The 21,728-nt window shown below is 44.0% G+C and overlaps 1 pseudogene across 1 annotated transcript in view; it reads right to left on the reverse strand.

Moving 5' to 3' along the window:
- Positions 1-21,728, reverse strand: part of LOC311135341 (1-phosphatidylinositol 4,5-bisphosphate phosphodiesterase gamma-2-like) — a 50,015-nt pseudogene that overhangs the window by 9,134 nt on the left and 19,153 nt on the right. Inside the window, exons 9-16 of the transcript in view lie at positions 7,894-8,091; positions 7,559-7,708; positions 7,291-7,384; positions 7,089-7,136; positions 6,864-6,948; positions 2,048-2,128; positions 1,774-1,820; positions 1,603-1,672 (exon numbers count right to left, since the gene is read on the reverse strand). The product of the transcript in view is annotated as a 1-phosphatidylinositol 4,5-bisphosphate phosphodiesterase gamma-2-like (transcript). The remainder of the gene's footprint in view (positions 1-1,602; positions 1,673-1,773; positions 1,821-2,047; positions 2,129-6,863; positions 6,949-7,088; positions 7,137-7,290; positions 7,385-7,558; positions 7,709-7,893; positions 8,092-21,728) is intronic.

Raw genomic sequence — 21,728 nt, forward strand, 5'->3', positions numbered from 1 at the left:
TATTTGATCCCCTGCTGATTTTGTACGTTTGCCCACTGACAAAGAAATTATCAGTTTATAATTTTAATGGTAGGTTTATTTGAACAGTGAGAGACAGAATAACAACAAAAAAATCCAGAAAACGCATGTCAAAAATGTTATAAATTGATTTGCATTTTAATGAGGGAATTAAGTATTTGACCCCTCTGCAAAACATGACTTAGTACTTGGTGGCAAAACCCTTGTTGGCAATCACAGAGGTCAGACGTTTCTTGTAGTTGGCCACCAGGTTTGCACACATCTCAGGAGGGATTTTGTCCCACTCCTCTTTGCAGATCTTCTCCAAGTCATTAAGGTTTCGAGGCTGACGTTTGGCAACTCGAACCTTCAGCTCCCTCCACAGATTTTCTATGGGATTAAGGTCTGGAGACTGGCTAGGCCACTCCAGGACCTTAATGTGCTTCTTCTTGAGCCACTCCTTTGTTGCCTTGGCCGTGTGTTTTGGGTCATTGTCATGCTGGAATACCCATCCACGACCCATTTTCAATGCCCTGGCTGAGGGAAGGACGTTCTCACCCAATATTTGACGGTACATGGCCCCGTCCATCGCCCTTTTGATACGGTGAATTTGTCCTGTCCCATTAGCAGAAAAACACCCCCAAAGCATAATGTTTCCACCATGTTTGACGGTGGGAATGGTGTTCTTGGGGTCATAGGCAGCATTCCTCCTCCTCCAAACACGGCGAGTTGAGTTGATGCCAATGAGCTCAATTTTGGTCTCATCTGACCACAACACTTTCTCCCAGTTCTCCTCTGAATCATTCAGATGTTCATTGGCAAACTTCAGACGGGCCTGTATATGTGCTTTCTTGAGCAGGGGGACATTGCGGGCGCTGCAGGATTTCAGTCCTTCATGGCGTAGTGTGTTACCAATTGTTTTCTTGGTGACTATGGTCCCAGCTGCCTTGAGATCATTGACAAGATCCTCCCGTGTAGTTCTGGGCTGATTCCTCACCGTTCTCATTATCATTGCAACTCCACGAGGTGAGATCTTGCATGGAGCCCCAGGCCGAGGGAGATTGACAGTTATTTTGTGTATCTTCCATTTGCGAATAATCGCACCAACTGTTGTCACCTTCTCACCAAGCTGCTTGGCGATGGTCTTGTAGCCCATTCCAGCCTTGTGTAGGTCTACAATATTGTCCCTGACATCCTTGGAGAGCTCTTTGGTCTTGGCCATGGTGGAGAGTTTGGAATCTGATTGATTGATTGCTTCTGTGGACAGGTGTATTTTATACAGGTAACAAACTGAGATTAGGAGCACTCCCTTTAAGAGTGTGCTCCTAATCTCAGCTCGTTACCTGTATAAAAGACACCTGGGAGCCAGAAATCTTTCTGATTGAGAGGGGGTCAAATACTTATTTCCCTCATTAAAATGCAAATCAATTTATAACATTTTTGACATGCGTTTTTTCTGGATTGTTTTGTTGTTATTCTGTCTTTCACTGTTCAAATAAACCTGCCATTAACATTATAGACTGATCATTTCTTTGTCAGTGGGCAAACGTACAAAATCAGCAGGGGATCAAATACTTTTTTCCCTCACTGTAGCTTGATTCTTACTTTCTGCTGGTACAGAAGAAACCGTTGGAAATCATGGAGAAGAACTGCAGAGGCATCAGGTTTATCTGTACTTCTACAGTAGGGAAGAACCACAACACACCAACATACCATCAACAAGAAAAGCTTACCGGTATAAGCTGAGAAAATGATTAATTGTGATTGTAGAACTACATACCCATGATGAAAGCACACGACTCCCTTTTAAACCCCTCTGGAATCTGATGAAACATATACACACAAGTCACAAGTCAATACACAGTCACACACACAGCCAGGATGACAGCACGAATCTGTCTCATCATATTATTAAACATGCAAAATGTGATATCCTAGCTAACATAAGCTGTAAGAGGAGTAAAATTGTCGGTAATTTGTGGTGAAACGTAGTATATGTTCAGCATTTTGTACTTAGAGAGTGCAGAGGTACAGGAAAATTCTGACTCACATCTTTCTGATCAAACATTAGAATATTGTAGAATTTATGAAACTGCTCAAAGTCCAGGACATCTTTCCTTGATCCAATTTCCTGGAACAAAAGAGGGAGATGGACATTGTTTGTTTTTGTTTTATACATACAGTGCATTTGGAAAGTATTCAGACCCCATCCCTTTTTCCACATTTTGTTATGTTACAGCCTTATTCTAAAATTAATTAAATATTTTTTTTACTCATCAATCTACACACAATACCCCATAATGACAATGCGAAAAACAAGTTTTTTGAAATGTTTGCACATTTATAAAAAATAAAAAACAGAAATTCCTCATTTACATAAGTATTCAGACCCTTTGCTATGAGACTCGAAATTGAGCTCAGGTGCATCCTGTTTTCACTGATCATACTTGAGATGTTTCTACAACTTGATAAATTAAATTGATTGGACATGATTTGGAAAGGCACACACCTACAGTTGAAGTCGGAAGTTTACATACACTTAGGTTGGAGTTATTAAAACTCATTTTTCAACCACTCCACAAATTTCTTGTTAACAAACTATAGTTTTGGCAAGTCGGTTAGGACATCTGCTTTGTGCATGACACAATTCATTTTTCCAACAATTGTTTACAGACAGATGATTTCACATATAATTCACTGTATCACAATTCCAGTGGGTCAGAAGTTTACATACACTAAGTTGACTGTGCCTTTAAACAGCTTGGAAAATTCCAGAAAATGATGTCATGGCTTTAGAAGCTTCTGATAGGCTAATTGACATCATTTGAGTCAATTGGAAGTGTACATGTGGATGCAGTGGCGGCTCCTGAAAAAATTCTCAGGAGGGGCAATTTTTCTGATGATTTAGGTGACCTACACACGTGCACGAGTCCGTGCACGCGATTCCAGATATCTTTACCTCTGAATAAACTGCCTTTATTATACCATATCCACCCTGTCCAAAGTCTCTACTTGGTCTCAGTTCTCCAGTAAACTTGTGATTATCAACAGTACACAACGGTAACAAACAATTGGGGGAACTCACGGGGCAGATAGTAACCACTTAAAAGGAAGCGATTCCCAAACCTTCCATAACAAAGCCATCACCTACAGAGAGATGAACTTGGAGAAGAGTCCCCTAAGTAAGCTTGTCCTGGGCCTCTGTTCACAAACACAAACAGACCCCACACAGCCCCAGGACAACAACAACAACAACAACAACAACAACAACACAATTAGACCCAACCAAATCATGAGAAAACAAAAAGAGAATTACTTGACACATTGGAAAGAACAAACAAAAAAACAGAGCAAACTAGAATGCTATTTGGCCCTAAACAGAGAGTACACAGTGGCAGAATACCTGACCACTGTGACTGACCCAAACTTAATGAAAGCTTTGACTATGTACAGACTCAGTGACCATAGCCTTGCTATTGAGAAAGGCCGCCGTAGGCAGACCTGGCTCTCAAGAGAAGACAGGCTATGTGCACACTGCCCACAAAATGAGGTGGAAACTGAGCTGCACTTCCTAACCTCCTGCCAAATGTATGACCATATTAGAGACACATATTTCCCTCAGATTACAGCGATCCACAAAGAATTCGAAAACAAACCCAATTTTGATAAACTCCCTTATCTACTGGGTGAAAAACCACAGTGTGCCATCACAGCTGCAAGATTTGTGACCTGTTGCCACAAGAAAAGGGCAACCAGTGAAGAACAAACACCATTGTAAATACAACCCATATTTATGTTTATTTATTTTCCCATTTGTACTTTAACTATTTGCACATTGTAACAACACTGTATATATACATAATATGACATTTGAAATGTCTTTATTCTTTTGAAACTTCTGAGTGTAATGTTTACTGTTAATATTTATTGTTTATTTCACTTTTGTTTACTATCTACTTCCCTTGCTTTGGCAATGTTAACACACGTTTCCCATGCCAATAAAGCCCTTAAATTGAATTGAATTGATAGTAAGGTCGCAACGACACAGAAAGCAGTTCAATGTCGGGGTACAGAGTCGCTCTCTTACCAGGATCGCGGTCCGCTCTGACCAGGGTGAAGGTGGCCGGCTCCACTTCTCTGTCCGGGACTCATCCAGCCAAGTCTCCCAGCTGTATTGGGATTCAGCTGCCAGCAGCGTTTTCATTATTTAGTCCGTTCGTAGCGGGTATGTACACGATCAACAAGATCAGTCCAAAACCAACCACTGGAAATCCATGGTTGGCAGAATGTTTGTAAACTAAGTCTACAAATTAAAAACATAAAATAACGCCGCACTGCAGGTCGCAACAGAGACGCTTCTAGCCGCCATTGTCTTAGTTACGTTCAACGTTACGTCACGTATGACGAAAGCGCGTAAGTGCATGCCCACAGACACCCATAGAGAATGTATTGAAAGCTTTGAAATGTGAAAAAAATAGATTTTACATGACAGGCTATGAGAGACTTCTGGGCGATTTTCAATTTGACTGAAATCGCCCCAAAAACGGGCGGGGCCATTTGAAGCACGACTTTAGCCTGATTTGACATTTAGTGGCTGGCAGATCAGACGTGAACACTGATAACTGCTGTTGCCGTGATATAATTGATTAGAAAAAAAATCCCTTCCTTTTCCCGTTTGGCAGTGCGTCGCCCATATCGCCCTATTGAACAAGCCGTCCCTGTGTGGATGTATTTCAAGGCTTACCTTCAAACTCAGTGCCTCTTTGTTTGACATCATGGGAAAATCAAAAGAAATCAGCCAAGACCTCAGAAAGAAAATTGTAGACCTCCACAAGTCTGGTTCATCCTTGGGAGCAATTTCCAAATGCCTGAAGGTACCACATTCATCTGTACAAACAATAGTACGCAAGTATAAACACCATGGGACCACGCAGCCGTCATACCGCTCAGGAAGGAGACACATTCTGTCTCATAGAGATGAACGTACTTTGGTGCGAAAAGTGCAAATCAATCCCAGAACAACAGCAAAAGACCTTGTGAAGATGCTGGAGGAAACAGGTACAAAAGTATCTATATCCACAGTAGAACGAGTCCTATATCGACATAAACTGAAAGGCCGCTCAGCAAGGAAGAAGCCACTGCTCCAAAACCGCCATAAAAAAGCCAGACTACGGTTTGCAACTGCACATGGGGACAAAGATCCTACTTTTTGGAGAAATTTCCTTTGGTTTGATGACACAAAAATATAACTGTTTGGCCATAATGTCCATCGTTTTGTTGGAGGAAAAAGGCGGCAGCTTGCAAGCCGAAGAACACCATCCCGACCGTGAAGCACGGGGGTGGAAGCATCATGCTGTGGGGGTGCTTTGCTGCAGGAGGGACTGGTGCACTTCACAAAATAGATGGCATCATGAGGAAGGAAAATGATGTGGATATATTGAAGCAACATCTCAAGACATCAGTCAGGAAGTTAAAGCTTGGTCGCAAATGGGTCTTCCAAATGGACAATGACCCCAAGCATACTTCCAAAGTTGTGGCAAAATGGTATTGGACAACAAAGTCAAGGTATTGGAGTGGCCATTACAAAGCCCTGACCTCAATCCTATAGAAAATGTGTGGGTAGAACTGAAAAAGCATGTGCGAGCAAGGAGGCCTACAAACCTGACTCAGTTACACCATCTCTGTCAGGACGAATGGGCCAAAATTCACCCAACTTATTGTGGGAAGCTTGTGGAAGGCTACCCGAAACGTTTGACAAAAGTTAAACAATTTAAAGGCAATGCTACCAAATACTAATTGAGTGTATATAAACTTCTGACCCACTGGGAATGTGATGAAAGAAATAAAAGCTTAAATAAATCATTCTTTCTACTGTTATTCTGACATTTCACATTCTTAAACGAAAGTGGTGAGCCTAACTGACCTTAGTGAAAAACTGAGTTTAAATGTATTTGGCTAAGTTGTATGTAAACTTCCGACTTCAACTGTATCTATATAAGGTCCCACGGTTGACAGTGCATGTCAGAGCAAAAACCAAGCCACGAGGTCGAAGGAATTGTCTGTAGTGCTCCGAGACAGGATTGTGTCGAGGCACAGATCTGGGGAAGGGTAACCAAAGAATTCTGCAGCATTGGAGGTCCCCAAGAACACAATGGCCTCCATCATTCTTAAATGGAAGAAATTTGGAACCACCAAGATGCTTCCTAGAGCTGGCCGCCCGGCCAAACTGAGCAATCGGGGGAGAAGGGCTTTGGTCAGGGAGGTGACCAAGAACCTGATGGTCACTCTGACAAAGCTCCAGAGTTCCTCTATGGAGATGGGAGAACCTTCCAGAAGGACAACCATCTCTGCAGCACTCCACCAATCAGGCCTTTATGGTAGAGTGGCCATACGGAAGCCACTCCTCATTAAAAGGCACATGACAGCCCGCTTGGAGTTTGCCAAAAGGCACCTAAAGGACTCTTAGACCATGAGAAACAAGATTCTCTGGTCTGATGAAACCAAGATTGAACTCTTTGGCCTGAATGCCAAGCGTCACGTCTGGAGGAAACCTGGCACCATCCAGATCACTTGATCACTTGAGTGCCAAGACCATCATTATCATCTAAAATAACTAATTCATATAATGAATTCTACTGTCCAAGGCCTTATCTGGCCAAAGGAAACTTGATATCCTTGGTTCTCCCTGTTCTCCTGCATTCTGTTGAGGATGAGGTTATAAAAATATATATATATAAAATGTAAATGTTTTGTAACCTCTGGCTCTGCTATAGTATAACACGCCATCAGTACTGACAGACATCTCATTAAAACTTTGGCAGCAGTGAGGATGAGAGTGTGAAGGGGAATGAAGAGGGGAAGAGTACTGAGAACTTTTCCTTTAGGGAACGTGTGCCGGGAACCTTGTAGTTGAGCTGTGTCAAAAGAGACTTAACCTTCTTCAAGGTGATACTAAGGACAACAAATGGAGAGAACAATGGAATGAATTGGGGAAATTAGTAAAGGGGCAGAATGGGGATTGGCACATAAATTCGTATGATGATGACTGAGTAGAGGTTTAATCAATGTTTGAGGGTTAAAACTATTCTTACCTGTTCTTTTTAGTCTGATTGATGGAATACATCTGTTTCCTCAACCAGCTGGAAACAACAAAACGATATAGTCAATAATTGTCAGCTGTCGTCCATATAATGGGTGTGTCCAGTATATCGGTGTATGTGTGTGCTTGTTTGTGTGTCTGTCTGTGTGTGTGTGTGTGTGTCTGTGTGTGTGCGTACGTACGTGTGTATTCACCTCTCTATGATGTCTGGTGTGGGCGCCACCAGTGTCTCCTGTCTCAGTAACTCCAAGCCTGTCCGCCATTTCTCTGCGTCATCCACAGTGTCAGCTGTCAATCAACACAAACTATTACTGTTACAGGCTTGATTATCCAATATACTATAGCATACCTATGGCAAACCATCCACATACAATCAATAGGCTATCATCAACAAAATGCTGTTGTGTGGCATCAAATAAACACAGAAAATCTGACATTCTTGGCACACTTACACACACTTACCCCCAAGGCTTAGGGTATTAAGCACAAATTGTGACCCATATAAGATGGTGAAGCAGGTATTATCATCATGTTTGTCCTTGCCATCTCTGAACCTCTCAAAGTCCTTTGAGTTCCTCCCTGGGCAAATCTCCCGTATCTCAAACAGGTCCACTGAAATAGTACTCATCATTTTTACTCACTCTCTCACATACAATCTCCCTCACACACATCCCTATAACTCCACACACCACATCTCAATGTACTCACTGTCCCTACAAACACAGTCCCTCCCTTTTCACTGCTCACCATGTCTTAGGGTTAGGATTACAGTTAGACTTAGGGTAAAGGTTACTTACAGACACCATCGGTCTTGTCTGCTGTTCGAGTCCAGGCCACCTGCCTGGTCTCCATGATGACATGCACAGTGAGGCTCTCTGCCTTCTGGCGGAACACTGTCATAACGATGCCCATCTCCAGGTCGCTCTTGATCAGACTCTTCTTGTACTCTGTCAACTCTCCCTGCTGGCTTCGCCCCGACCCCGCCATCTCTGCCCCTGTGGAAAGGACCCATACTCTACTTATAGTAGGGGTGCAATGGTTTACTATGTCCACAGTTCTGTTCAGTGAATCATTACACCCCTACCTTATAGCCTCTCCATTAAGCTGTTTCAGGATTCATGGTTTCATCATGTCAAACAGAGGACGAGGAAGCAACTACAGGCCCGAACAGTCATAAAGCAGGCTCTTTTTTTTTGACCATTTAAAATATTAAAGGAGGTGCATAGGTGTACAGTCCCAAAAGTCATGGTCAAAAGTTTTGAGAATGACACAAGTATTGGTCTTCACAAAGTTCGCTGCTTCAGTGTTATGAGATATTTTTGTCAAATGTTACTATGGTATACTGAAGTATAATTACAAGCATTCCATAAGTGTCAAAGGCTTTTATTGACAATTACATTAAGTTTATGCAAAGAGTCAATATTTGCCGTGTTGACCCTTCTTTTTCAAGACCTCTGCAATCCGCCCTGGCATGCTTTCAATTAACTTATGGGCCACATCATGACTGATGGCAGCACATTATTGCATAATCAATGCTTGGAGTTTGTCCGAATTTGTGGGTTTTTGTTTGTCCACCCGCGTCTTGAGGATCGACCACAAGTTCTCAATGGGATTAAGGTCTGGGAGTTTCCTGGCCATGGACCCAAAATTTGTTTTGTTCCCCGAGCCACTTAGTTATCACTTTTGCCTTATGGCAAGATACTGGAAAAGGCATTGGTCGTCACCAAACTGTTCCTGGATGGTTGGGAGAAGTTGCTCTCGGAGGATGTGTTGGTACCATTCTTTATTCATGGCTGTGTTCTTAGGCACAATTGTGAGTGAGCCCACTCCCTTGGCTGAGAAGCAACCCCACACATGAATGGTCTCAGGATGCTTTACTGATGGCATGACACAGGACTGATGGTAGCGCTCATGGTGGTAGCGTTTTCCGGATGCCCCAAACAATCGGAAAGAGGATTCATCAGAGAAAATGACTTTACCCCAGTCCTCAGCAGTCCAATCCCTGTACCTATTGCAGAATATCAGTCTGTCCCTGATATTTTTCCTGGAGAGAAGTGGCTTCTTTGCTGCCCTTCTTGACACCAGGCCATCCTCCAAAAATCTTCGCCTCACTGTGCGTGCAGATGCAGTCACACCTGCCTGCTGCCATTCCTGAGCAAGCTCTGCACTGGTGGTGCCCCGATCCTGCAGCTGAATCAAGTTTAGGAGACGGTCCTGGCGCTTGCTGGACTTTCTTGGGCGCCCTGACGCCTTCTTCACAACAATTGAACCTCTCTCCTTGAAGTTCTTGATGATCCGATAAATGGTTGATTTAGGTGCAATCTTACTAGCAGCAATATCCTTGCCTGTGAAGCCCTTTTTGTGCAAAGCAATGATGATGGCATGTGTTTCCTTGCAGGTAACCATGGTTAACAGAGGAAGAACAATGATTTCAAGCACCACCCTCCTTTTAAAGCTTCCAGTCTGTTTTTCTAACTCAATCAGCATGACAGAGTGATCTCCAGACTTGTCCTTGTCAACACTCTCACCTGTGTTAACGAGAGAATCACTGACATGATGGCAGCTGGTCCTTTTGTGGCAGGGCTGAAATGCAGTGGAAATGTTTTTTGGGGATTAAGTTCATTTTCAAGAGGGACTTTGCAATTCATTGCAATTCATCTGATCACTCTTCATGACATTCTGGAGTATATGCAAATTGCCATCATCAAAACTGAGGCAGCAGACTTTGTGAAAATTAGGATTTGTGTCATTCTCAAAACTTTTGACCGACTGTATATTATGTTCATTTGCATTATGTTCATAGGCATCATGTCTATGTTTATAACATAGAAACAAATGGCCACCATTGTAATTTGCTTAATGTAACTTGGAACCACTTTACAGTGCATTGCAGATTAGCTTATTTATATATTTTTTTCCATCGATGCACCTACATTTCAACCAACTGCATTGCTCAAGTGTACAACAGCTCTACCAACAATGTGGTCTAGGCTACTTTCCAAACCACAACCTTAACAACCAAACTTTTTAGCTTTTTTCTGATCAATGACTGTCTCAGTGTGAGGGAGGGAAAGTTATTTGCAACTTTAAGTTATTAGGCTTCAGGTAAATATGGTATGGTGGTTGTGTACGGATGGAAGCAAATTCAGTGTTGGAATAGGGAGGGAAGTAATATTATTTGAGCAGTGTGTCAGACCTGATTCTACATAGCACTTATTATTTACATTGCAAATGAGCAGCAGGTGCAGGGGATGGTGGGATTGAGGTGAAGAGGTGAAGTATTAACCCAGAACTATTTCAATATCTTCCCTGAGGAAAGCTTTGATCTCAGCTGGTGCGATCCCCTTATTGGGCTATGGATACAATTTCCACAAACTAGTTTCCTGATACACCACTCTACAAAAACATAGCCAACAACACACACATAAACCATAAGCTTGACTGATGGTTCACTACTTCATTCTGTAAAAGAGGTATGTATCTAATGTAGTGTAGCATAGTCCAAATGTGAAATCAATGAACACCGTGGCATTCTCCAGGTCTTGTCTTGATGTACCTACCATATTAGAGACAATGCAATACACATGCAAATAGTAACCCTGCCTCATAGGCTACATTAGGCACATAATACGTCAATATCCCCAATATTTTTTAGGATATTGATGCTTGTTATCCACAATGTCATCATGATGAAAATAGACGCAGCTTGCTGGACAATTACTCCCAAGTGTTAAGGTGTTTTGTCTAGAGTGCCAATTCTATTAGGAATATTCACAGAAGACCCCCGCCAGAGACCATTACTGGCGCACAAAAGCCATCACCATTACAGTGCCTTGTAAAAGTATTCATCCCCCTTGCCGTTTTTCCTATTTTGTTGCATTACAACCTTTAATTTAAATTGATTATTATTTGGATTTCATGTAATGAACATACACAAAATAGTCCAAATTGGTGAAGTGAAATGAAAAACATAACTTGTTTAAAATAATACTAAAAAATAAATAACGGAAAAGTGGAGTGTGCATATGTATTCACCCCCTTTGCTATGAAGCCCCTAAATAAGATGTGGTGCAACCAATTAACTTCAGAAGTCACATAATTAGTTAAATAAAGTCCACTTGTGTGCAATCTAAGTGTCACATGATCTGTCACATGATCTCATTATATATACACCTGTTCTGAAAGGCCCCAGAGTCTGCAACACCACTAACCAAGGGGCATCACCAAGCAAGTGGCACCATGAAGACCAAGGAGCTCTCCAAACAGGTCAGGGACAAAGTTATGGAGAAGTACAGATCAAGGTTGGGTTATAAAAAAATATCCAAAACTTTGAACATCCCACGGAGTACCATTAAATCCATTATAAAAAATTGAAAGAATATGGCACCACAACAAACCTGCCAAGAGAGGGCCGCCCACCAAAATTCACGGACCAGGCAAGGAGGGCATTAATCAGAGGCAACAAAGAGAAGATAACCCTGAAGGAGCTGCAAAGCTTCACAGCGGAGATTGGAGTATCTGTCCATAGGACCACTTTAAGCCATACACTCCACAGAGCTGGGCTTTACGGAAGAGTGGCCAGAAAAAAGCCATTGCTTAAAGAAAAAAATAAGCAAACACGTTTGGTGTTCGCCAAAAGGCATGTGTGTCACATCTGCTCCTGCAACGCCCTCTATTGCTCATCCCGTGTCTCCTTGACCTGCCGCCACTCCCCCAGTACTCTCTCCCTCTCCCTCTCTCTCTGTGTGTGTGTGATTGTGTGGGCGGAGACAGGTGTGCTGGAGTCAGAGCAGATCCCCACCAGCTGCAACCTGTTCCATAATCAAGACCTCTACAAATACTCAGTCCTGCCACTTCCACACTGCCAGATCGTAATCTCTGCTCAGTCAGTCTACAGTTCTAGCCGTTTGTTACTATTCAGATCCTGTTGTGCCTGTTTTCCTTGCCTGATGCTGTTTTCCTCTCCACTACAGTTCTGCCCGCTCTGACTCTGGTCCCTGTCTCCAGTCCCACATCTCATCATCCTGCTACTCTGTCCTGGATTCCCCACTCTACTACTCCCTTGGATTCCCCTCCGGACCTGCTCACCCTGTCTCAACCCCCCTCGCTCCATCCTCAGCCTCCGCATCTGGTTTCCAGCAGTTTTCCCTGACCTGCACTCCATCTCCCCCTTGTGTTTCAATAAATACCTTGGTTACTTCATCCCAGTCTCCTCGTCTGAGTCTGCTCTTGGGTTCCCTTGTTCCACTCCACGTAACAGTACGATCTAGCCAAAGAGATGAACCCAGCAGACTCTGCTACTCTCTACCAAACCCTCGTCGGCCAAGGCGCCCTGCTCGAGCAACATGACCAAGCCCTGAAGACCCTTCTGGAGCACATCAAGGAGTTTTCACAGAGCCTGTCTGACCTACTGGGCCGACCCTTCGCCCAGAGCTCACAACCAGTTCCAAGTCCTTCTCCTCCGCTCCGGGAGCCGTTTGTTCCGACTCCCGAGCATTACGATGGCAACCTCGGAGCGTGCAGAGCCTTTTTGGTACAATGTTCACTAGTATTTGAGCAATAGCCTTACTCTTATGCTAGCGAACGGGCCCACGGCGGTGTGGGGGAGACAGTCCCCCATCTGCTTCTCCTACTCCAGATTCACGGAGGAGATGAAGAAAGTCTTCGACCACCCGGTCTGCGGTAAGGATGCAGCTAAGCGACTCCTGTCCCTCCGTCTAGGCCCCCATAGTGTTGCTGAGATGGCATGTGAGTTCCGCACCCTCGCCGCTGAGAGCGGCTGGAATGAGGAAGCCCTTCAGGGAGCATTCTGGAACGCGCTCACTGAGACCCTCAAGTACGAGTTGGTGTCCAGAGATGAGCCTGATAGACTTGATGAAATAATCTCTCTCGCTATCCGCATCGACAACCGTCTCCGTGAGCGTCAGAGGGAGAGGGTAGGTAGGTTTGCATGTCCCATAACATCTGCTTCAGTGCCTTGTCCTCCTTCTCCGACTGCACTCCATCCCCAGGCTCGTCCAGATCCTGAACCCATGCAGCTCGGCCGGGCCCGTCTCTCTCCAGAGGAGAGGCAACGACGAATCAGCGCTAGGAGCTGCCTATACTGTGGCCAGGTTGGTCACTTTGTTACCACTTGTTCCCTGAGTCCAGCAAAAGAGGGGGCTCGGCAGTAGTGGGGAATATACTGTTGAGCAAATCGCCTGCCCATCTTCCCCCAGAACCCTGCTTGAAGGCAACCTTGTGTGGCAGAGCCAGGCTTTTCCTCTGTCTGCTTTCATCGATTCGGGCGCCGACAAGAGCTTCCTGGACCGAGGTGTCGTTACCCAGTTGGGCCTGGACACTGTCCCACTCGATTCACCCCACTGTCCCACTCGATTCACCCCTCGATGCCAATGCTCTCAATGGACAGCTTCTCACCCGTGTCTGTGAGAGAACCATCCCTTTCATCCTGCGTCTCTCTGGAAATCACCAGGAAAAGATCAGTTTCCATATAATCGACTGTCCTTACTCTCCCCTGGTTCTTGGCCATCCATTGTTAAAGCTACACAACCCACAGATTGACTGGACCGCCGGAAAGGTAACCACTTGTTCATTTTGTAATTCTGATTGTTTACATTCTGCCCTTCCCCCTGCCTTGTCTGTGTCCCAGTTCATTCCAGAACCTCCAGACCTGTCATCAGTTCCTCCCGAGTATCACGATGTAGCTCCTGTGTTCAGCAAGCACCACGCCCTGTCGCTGCCGCCTCATCGGCTGTATGACTGCGCCATTGACCTCCAGCCTGGAGCTCCTCTCCCCAGTAGCCGGTTGTTAAACCTCTCTCGTCCCGAGCAAGAGGCTATGGAGAGGTACATCCAGGATTCTCTGGCTGCAGGACTTATCAAGCCATCTTCCTCCCCGGTGGGTGCTGGGTTTTTCTTTGTGAAGAAGGAGGATGGGTCACTGATGCCTAGATGCATAGACTTCCGTGGGCTGAATAATATCACTGTTAAGAACAAGTACCCCTTACCACTCATCAGCTCTGCTTTTGCCCCCCTCCATGGTGCCACGGTGTTTACCAAACTCGACCTCCAGAATGCCTACCACTTTGTCCGCATAAGAGAGGGGGACGAGTGGAAGACTGCGTTCAACACACCACTTGGTCACGTTGAGTATTTGGTCATGACTTTTGGTCTTACTAACACCCCTGCTGTTTTCCAGAACCTAGTCAATGACGTGCTGAGGGATGTTATTGGACGCTTCGTTTTTGTCTATTTAGATGACATCCTGATTTTTTCCAAGGACCCTGAGGCTCACCAGAAACACGTTCGGCAAGTTCTTCAACGGCTGTTGGAGAATAAGCTTTTTGTTAAAGCTGAAAAATGTGAGTTCCATGCTGCCACAGTGTCTTTCCTGGGTTATATTATTCCACAGGGACAGTTACATATGGACCCCGCCAAGTTCATGGCAGTCACAGAGTGGCCTGTGCCCTCCAACCTGAAGCAGCTACAGCGTTTCCTGGGGTTTGCAAATTTTTTACAGACGTTTCATCCGCAACTACAGCCGTCTGACAGCACCTCTCATCACTCTCACCTCCACCTCCACTCCGTTCCACTGGACTCCTGAGGCAGAGGCAGCATTCCTGGAACTCAAGCGTCGCTTCACTTCCGCTCCGGTCCTTACTCAGCCCGACCCAGAACTCCAGTTCATCGTGGAGGTGGACGCCTCTGACACAGGGGTAGGTGCTGTTCTGTCTCAATGTTCCCCCTCTGATCAGAAGGTCCACCCATGTGCATTCTTTTCCCATAAGCTCTCACCTGCAGAGAGGAATTTTTACATCGGAAACCGGGAACTCCTGGCAGTTAAGCTGGATCTGGAGGAATGGCTTCACTGGCTGGAGGGCTCTGTAACCCCCTTCATCGTGTGGACTGACCATAAAAACCTGTCCTACATCCAGACCGCCAAACCTCTGAACTCCCGGCAAGCCAGGTGGGCCTTGTTCTTCGGTAGATTCAATTTCACACTCACTTATCGCCCCGGTTCGAAGAATACCAAGCCTGATGCCCTCTTTTGCCAGTTCACCACCGACAACATGGGTACCGAGCCAGAAGCCATTGTGCCATCCACCTGCATCATTGCCACCGTCACCTGGGAGATCGAATCCCGTATCCGCCAGGCTCAGCAGAACCAGCTTGACCCGGGTAACGGTCCTAGTAATGCTCTGTTTGTCCCAGATTGTGATCGATGTTCTTCAGTGGGGCCATTCTACCCACCTCACCTGTCACCCTGGTATGAACTGGACCCTCGCCTTCCTGCGTCAGAGCTTTTGGTGGCCCACCATGTAGAGAGATGTCCGGGAGTTTGTCTCAGCCTGTTCGGTTTGTGCCCGGAACAAAACCTCCACTAAACCCACTTCAGGTCTTCTCCGCCCTCTTCCCATACCCAGTCACCCCTGGTCACACATAGCTCTGGACTTCGTCACTGGCCATCCCCCATCTGACGATAACTCCATCATCCTCACCATCACTGACAGGTTTTCCAAAATGACTCACTTCATTACCCTCTCCAAGCTCCCGTCCTCCAGGGAGACTGCGGACCTGTTAGTATCCCATGTGTTTCGTCTGCATGGCATCCCCACTGACATCGTTTCCAACAGAGGACCCCAGTTTACCTCCCAGGTATGGAGATACTTCTGTTCAGCTCTTGGTATCAACGTCCGTCTTTCTTCTGGATATCACCCCCAGACCAACGGCCAGACCGAACTGGCCAACCAAGAGATGGAGACTGCCCTACGCTGCTTGACTTCTGATAACCCTTCCTCCTGGAGCGCTCAGCTACCCTGGGTTGAATATGCCCACAACACCCTCACCAACGCCTCGTCAGGTATGTCACCCTTCGAGTGTGCTCTGGGTTACGAACCCCCCTTGTTCCCCGCCCAAGAGGTTGAGGTTGCGGTTCCCTCTGTCCAGGACCATCTGCGCCGTTGTCACCGTACCTGGAGGAAGGCCCGGCTGCCCTTCTTCGTGCCTCCGACAGGACCCAGTCCCAAGCCAACCGTCGCCGGGCCTCAGCTCCAGTCTATACCCCGGGTCAAAAGGTATGGCTCTCATCGAAGGACCTGCTATTGAAGGTGGCATCGATAAACTTTCCCCCCGATTCATTGGTCCCTTTGAAATGGACCGTGTCATTAACCCCTCTGCGGTGTCCTGAAACTCCCAGCCTCTCTCAGGATTCATCCTACCTTCCACATATCCCTGATTAAACCTGTCTGCTCCAGTCCCCTGTCTCCTCCTGCAGCAGCTTCTCCACCCCCTCGGCTCATCGATGACCATCCTGCCTATACCGTCCGGTGGCTTCTGGACGTGCGCCGTCGGGGTCGTGGCTGGCAGTACCTGGTGGACTGGAAGGGATATGAGCCTGAGGAGCGCTGCTGAGTGCCCTGCCATCACATTCTGGACCCCTCCCTGCTTACGGGATTTCTATACCACACACCCAGATAAGCCTGGTCGGGCACCAGGATGCGCCCGTAGGGGGGGGGGGGGGTACTGCTCATCCTGTGTCTCGTTGACCTGCCGCCACTCCCCCAGTACTCTCTCTGTGGGCGGAGACAGGTGTGCTGGAGTTAGAGCAGCTCCCCACCAGCTGCAACCTGTTCCATAATCAAGACCTCTACAAATACTCAGTCCTGCCACTTCCACACTGCCAGATCGTAAGCTTATGTAGTGTATTAAGATTATGACTATTCTAGAGGAACAAAGAGGGGATGTTTATCTTAGTTCAAAAGTAGCCATTTGTAGGGTGACGCCCCAGGGGAGACAGGTGATTGGACAGCAGAGGGAGCAACCCATATTTTTGCATTGTTTATAAGTATATGCTGGACGAAGAAGAGGTTAGAGCAGACATTACAATTCGAGGACACTGCTCTCCGGGTGTCATGACATCCGTCACTTATGCTGGAATCTTGTGATATGAATAAACTTATGATCAAAGGTTCAGTATGAGCGGACTCCTTTGTTTATCAGCAATAATTGCCAGCATTTACTCGATACTACAAATGGCGCCACGAAAAGGGAAGGACTGCATCTCTTTGTTCCATTCATTGCCGCCAAGCTAACTCCTTCTGAAGTCATGGCCAGATAAGGGTGAGTTTTTCCTCACCGCTTTGGGAGTTTGTTAGTTTGGATGCTATTTGAGTGTGTACTGGAGAGATGTACCGTTAGAACCGATGTGCTTTATGTTGCTTTATTGCTGAGAACTGGGGGTCTGGCTAATCATTATACATTTCTTTGCACTGGTAGACAGTGCAAAAGGGGGGAGAGTAGGCTTGGAATTTTAGAGCAATCGATGGTAGTGATTAAGGCAGATATTGGCAGATATAATACAAGGCAGATGTACAAGGCAGATATACGTATCCAAAATTAGGGCATTGCATCTTGTAAAGACCCCAGGGGGGCGACCTCATGTTGGGCCGTAAATCCTCATAACGCGTTAGGTGTTTTTAGGTCAGTCTAAAGACTGGGGTTGATGGGATTTATTTGATTGTGGTTACTGCTCATCTTTTATTCGACGGGATATCTGCGTGGGGGAACTTCTCAGTAGATAGCCATTGAACTCACGGCGTCATAAACGGTAGAGAATAAGACAAAGAAAAGGGCAGTGCAGGTTACTTGTTACGTGTTGCAAGCCACAGGTTAGATACATGCTAATGCTAAATGCTAATGCTAATGCTAAATGCTGATTGTGTTTCATGCCACATTGTACATAAAGGCTAATGCTAAATGCTAATGCTAAATGCTAATGCTAAATGCTAATTGTGTTGCGTGCTACATGCTAACGTGTGACCTTAGAGGGCCATTGCGGTGGAATAAAGCCTCTTAAATTATGTTTGTGTGTGTAGAATTCAGGTTCTATGCGATTGTGAGCTCTGTTAAGTGTTATTGTTTGACTATAAGGGGTAAAAGAGAGGGGCTGTGGCAGAATGCTAACGTTCTATTGTCTGGAAATCGTATCGTTAAATGTATTTGCGCATGCGTTTAATTTTACGACACTACACTACAAAACGGGGGAGTTTACGGCACGAGATTATGACACGTTTGATTTTACGGTACTAAACTACAACACGTTGTTTACTAAAACTACAACAAGGGGGATTTTGGGTAAATTGGTCATATTTCTGTTGGATTGTGCTGCAGGGGGAGACAGAGAAACAGACGAGAGAGAACAAAGAGAAAAGATTTGAAAATGAATGAAATCTTCTAGTTGTTAAAGCGGCTGTTGGTTAAAGATGAAACTGGTTTTGTGACCTATTGAATTGATAAATGAGAGAGATATATGTTGACTAATTAAAATAAATAAAATAAAATGACGGATTAAAATAAAATAATGTTATTGAGCTATCTATATTTATTCCTGAGTTGATTCTTAGAGCGAATGTGAACGAAGGAATATTGAATGCTGGAAATAACTCAGTGATTGCATAAACTGCTAAATTCTTTTTCTGTTTCTATGCTCTTTTGTCATATGAGAGGAACGATAGGACGAGAGGAGAGAAAGAGGAAGAGATACAGGAAGTGCTGACGTATACATCACGGGAAAGGTGTGACGCGACAGAGGATCGAGTCATATCAGGCTGGTTCTGTTTACAAAATCTTCCCCTACAGGATATTTGATGTTATGACAATTTCACAGAGGCTTGGCAACAGACTGATCATTTGAATAAAGATTGCATTTAGGAGTTTCTGTGCATCACTGGGGTTTGATTACAGTTGTGTTGGAAATCGAGTACTGACATTATTCTGTAAAATTAAGATAATTGGGTGCTTATAGAGCAAGGGGGTTTATGGGAATTGTAGTGTTGTAGGATTAGAAGGCTTTGTTTTTAGGATTGCTGTGAAGTTGACTACTTGCATTTACTTTCCTGATGGGTTGTGGTAAGATAGCCACTAATTGATAAATTGGTAAGATAGGATATAGAAATAAAAAATTGGTTTTAATTATTCATAATTTTTATTTGATTTTTTAATTGATTTTGTATTTTAATTAGAAATATATATATATTTTTTTGGTTGTTTGGTTTATATTAATAATTAAAGGGGGGAAGCCATAGGCTATATAGTCAAAAATAAAATAATTCACAATAAAGGAATATAAAAGGGTTGTTACAATGGGGAGAAAGGACAGCAAGGCTATGAAGGTAATTACACCTGTTGATATAGTACAAAATAGTAATCCTTTAACTAAAGTATTGCTAGGTTATCCGGCAAATGAAACAAAAGTTGCCCTTCATTCTCAAACAAAAACTGATAAAAGATTCCAGCGATAAGATAAACAAAGGTATAGAGAAAAGGCTAAAGGAAGAGAAGGCGACAGAAAAACTAATGGCAGAAGTTAGTACACCTTTCTCACATACGGATTCAGCAAAAAGACCCCCACCTTATGAGAAGGAAGTAGAGCTTAGGGATGTTTATCCTCAGCTTCCAGTGATCATCCAGGAGGGTGATTATTGCATCAGAGATGAAGATGAACGAATAATAGATAGAGGACAAGCAGAAACGACCAGAAAGATGAATCCAAAACTCCAGAAGTAAGAAAAACCGAGATGTCTGGAAACTAAGAGAAGAATACAGTGAGGCCAAGGGAAAAGGCCACTAGTAAGAAGATGATGGAAGATGATATTTCGGGGACAGAACTTAGAATATAAGCTGTTGAAGAATCCTGATATGTCAACAACAAGAAAGAACAGGATCAATAAACTCTCAGAAAACTCAATCAAATACAACTTACAACTGGTGGAGAAGAAGAAGGAGAAGAGAAGCTTTGGTTATGAAGAATCAGAGTGAACCAAATCAACAATCACTGCTACAGCTTCAACTGAACAAGGTCAAATGCAATTGTACCAGCCACCATTGGGGGTACCAGTTGTTTCATATCCACAGACAGTTTCTGGACAGACACAGAATTGGAGAGGAAGAGGACGAGAAGGCTTAGAAGGAGGAGGAAGATTTCAGCCACACTTCCAGCAACTTTCAGAAGAGTGTTATAATTGTGGACAGGTTGGTTACTTTACCTGTGAGTGCAATGGGCCAGGAGGAAACAACAGAGGAAATTTCTGAGGAAGATAAAGGAGCAAGTGAAGATCACCTGTTCTCTAGGTGAACGCTTCAAGGATTCTAGAGTGCCTAGAAGATACGAAGGGGGGTGTCAGCTGATAGCATCGATTAGAGAAGAAGGGAAAATATCCAACAATTGAAGTAAAAACAGAGGACTATGAGAAGTGATGGTGAATAGTGGAAAAACTTTTATCTGTGTTGAGCCTAAAGAGGTTAAACATCTCACTATGTAAAATTAACTAATTAGGATAGGGATTTGAGGTAGTAAAACAGCTAATTACTCTTAAGGAACCAATTGAGCTCTTCTATAAAAATCAAAGAGAAATTAAAATAGACATACTAATATTAGAACATATACCTATTGCATTGTTGGGAAGAGATGCATGGTGTAAATTGAACTGTACAATAAGATGTACACTAGACGGCTGTCTGGTAGAAGATTTTAAAAAGAATAGGGTTTTTGGGAATCATATTTGCTTGAAAAGATAATATCATAGGAAGGATGATAATCTATTAGACTGCCTATTAGGCAATCTGTCTGAAGAATAAAGTTAAAAGGGGTGACTGTTATTATTGGTTACATTCCTACACCAAGGGATTTCAAACTAGGCTAAAGGATGTTTAGTCGTTTGCCAAGTCTGTGTGTAAAGAAGTCAGAGGCAGGTGGGGACTTCCCAATCACATATTCTAAAAATTGGTGGTAAAGGGATTTTGTGAATAAATCAGTGGAAAAGGTTTTTAAAGGTTAGGAGAAAAGATTAGATTAAAAAAGTTAGGAGAACTAGGGTTGAAGGAACTCTAAGACAGTAAGCTAAGTTTCAATGTTAGTTAGTAGTAAGAGAGAGAGAACAGTGGTGAAGGACATTTTATAGTTTAGTGGGAAGATAGATATGGTAGGAGTTTAGATCTGTTAGGAGCAGATGCATTGAGAAAGTATGCGTTGCTGAATGATAAGAGAAGATTGAGGGTGATTGAGTATCTATACTTACAGTTCCCAGCAGGAAGATCAAGGTAATTGTAGGTGTATTTTTTATAATCAAAAGTTTGAAAGTCAGGGATTAGAGGTAGGACTGAGAGCAAAAAAAAAAAAGTGACACTAGTGGTGATAGAGGGAAATACAAGTAAGGAGTTAAAAGTCTTAGGGAAAATAGATGAAGTAACAATAATGACATTAACACTTCAGTATATTAAAACAACAGTGAGAAGCAATTTAACTCTTTCAACATTGATAGTTATTAAAGCCATAAATATATCGCATTTGATTATAAGGGAACCAATAGCTCCAGCACCAATTTTAGGGGGAAAAATACTGTTATTAGGGTTAGGATGGGGACGTTCCTCCCACATGGAGAGATAATTATGGAGAAGAAGTATTGTTATCAGGACCAGAAGTAGAAGCTGTTGCCCCTAGTCAAAGGAAGTATATTTTGTACAACGATATGAAGTGGAAGAGGGTTATGAGTGATTGTTCATTTAGTTTGCGTAATGTTACAGAGAAAGATCAGGGAGAATATATGTGTACTTATCTAGTGCAAGCATTAAAATG

This window comes from Coregonus lavaretus (genome assembly GCF_964263955.1).
Source record: "Coregonus lavaretus genome assembly, chromosome: 9".
Taxonomy (NCBI): domain Eukaryota; kingdom Metazoa; phylum Chordata; class Actinopteri; order Salmoniformes; family Salmonidae; genus Coregonus; species Coregonus lavaretus.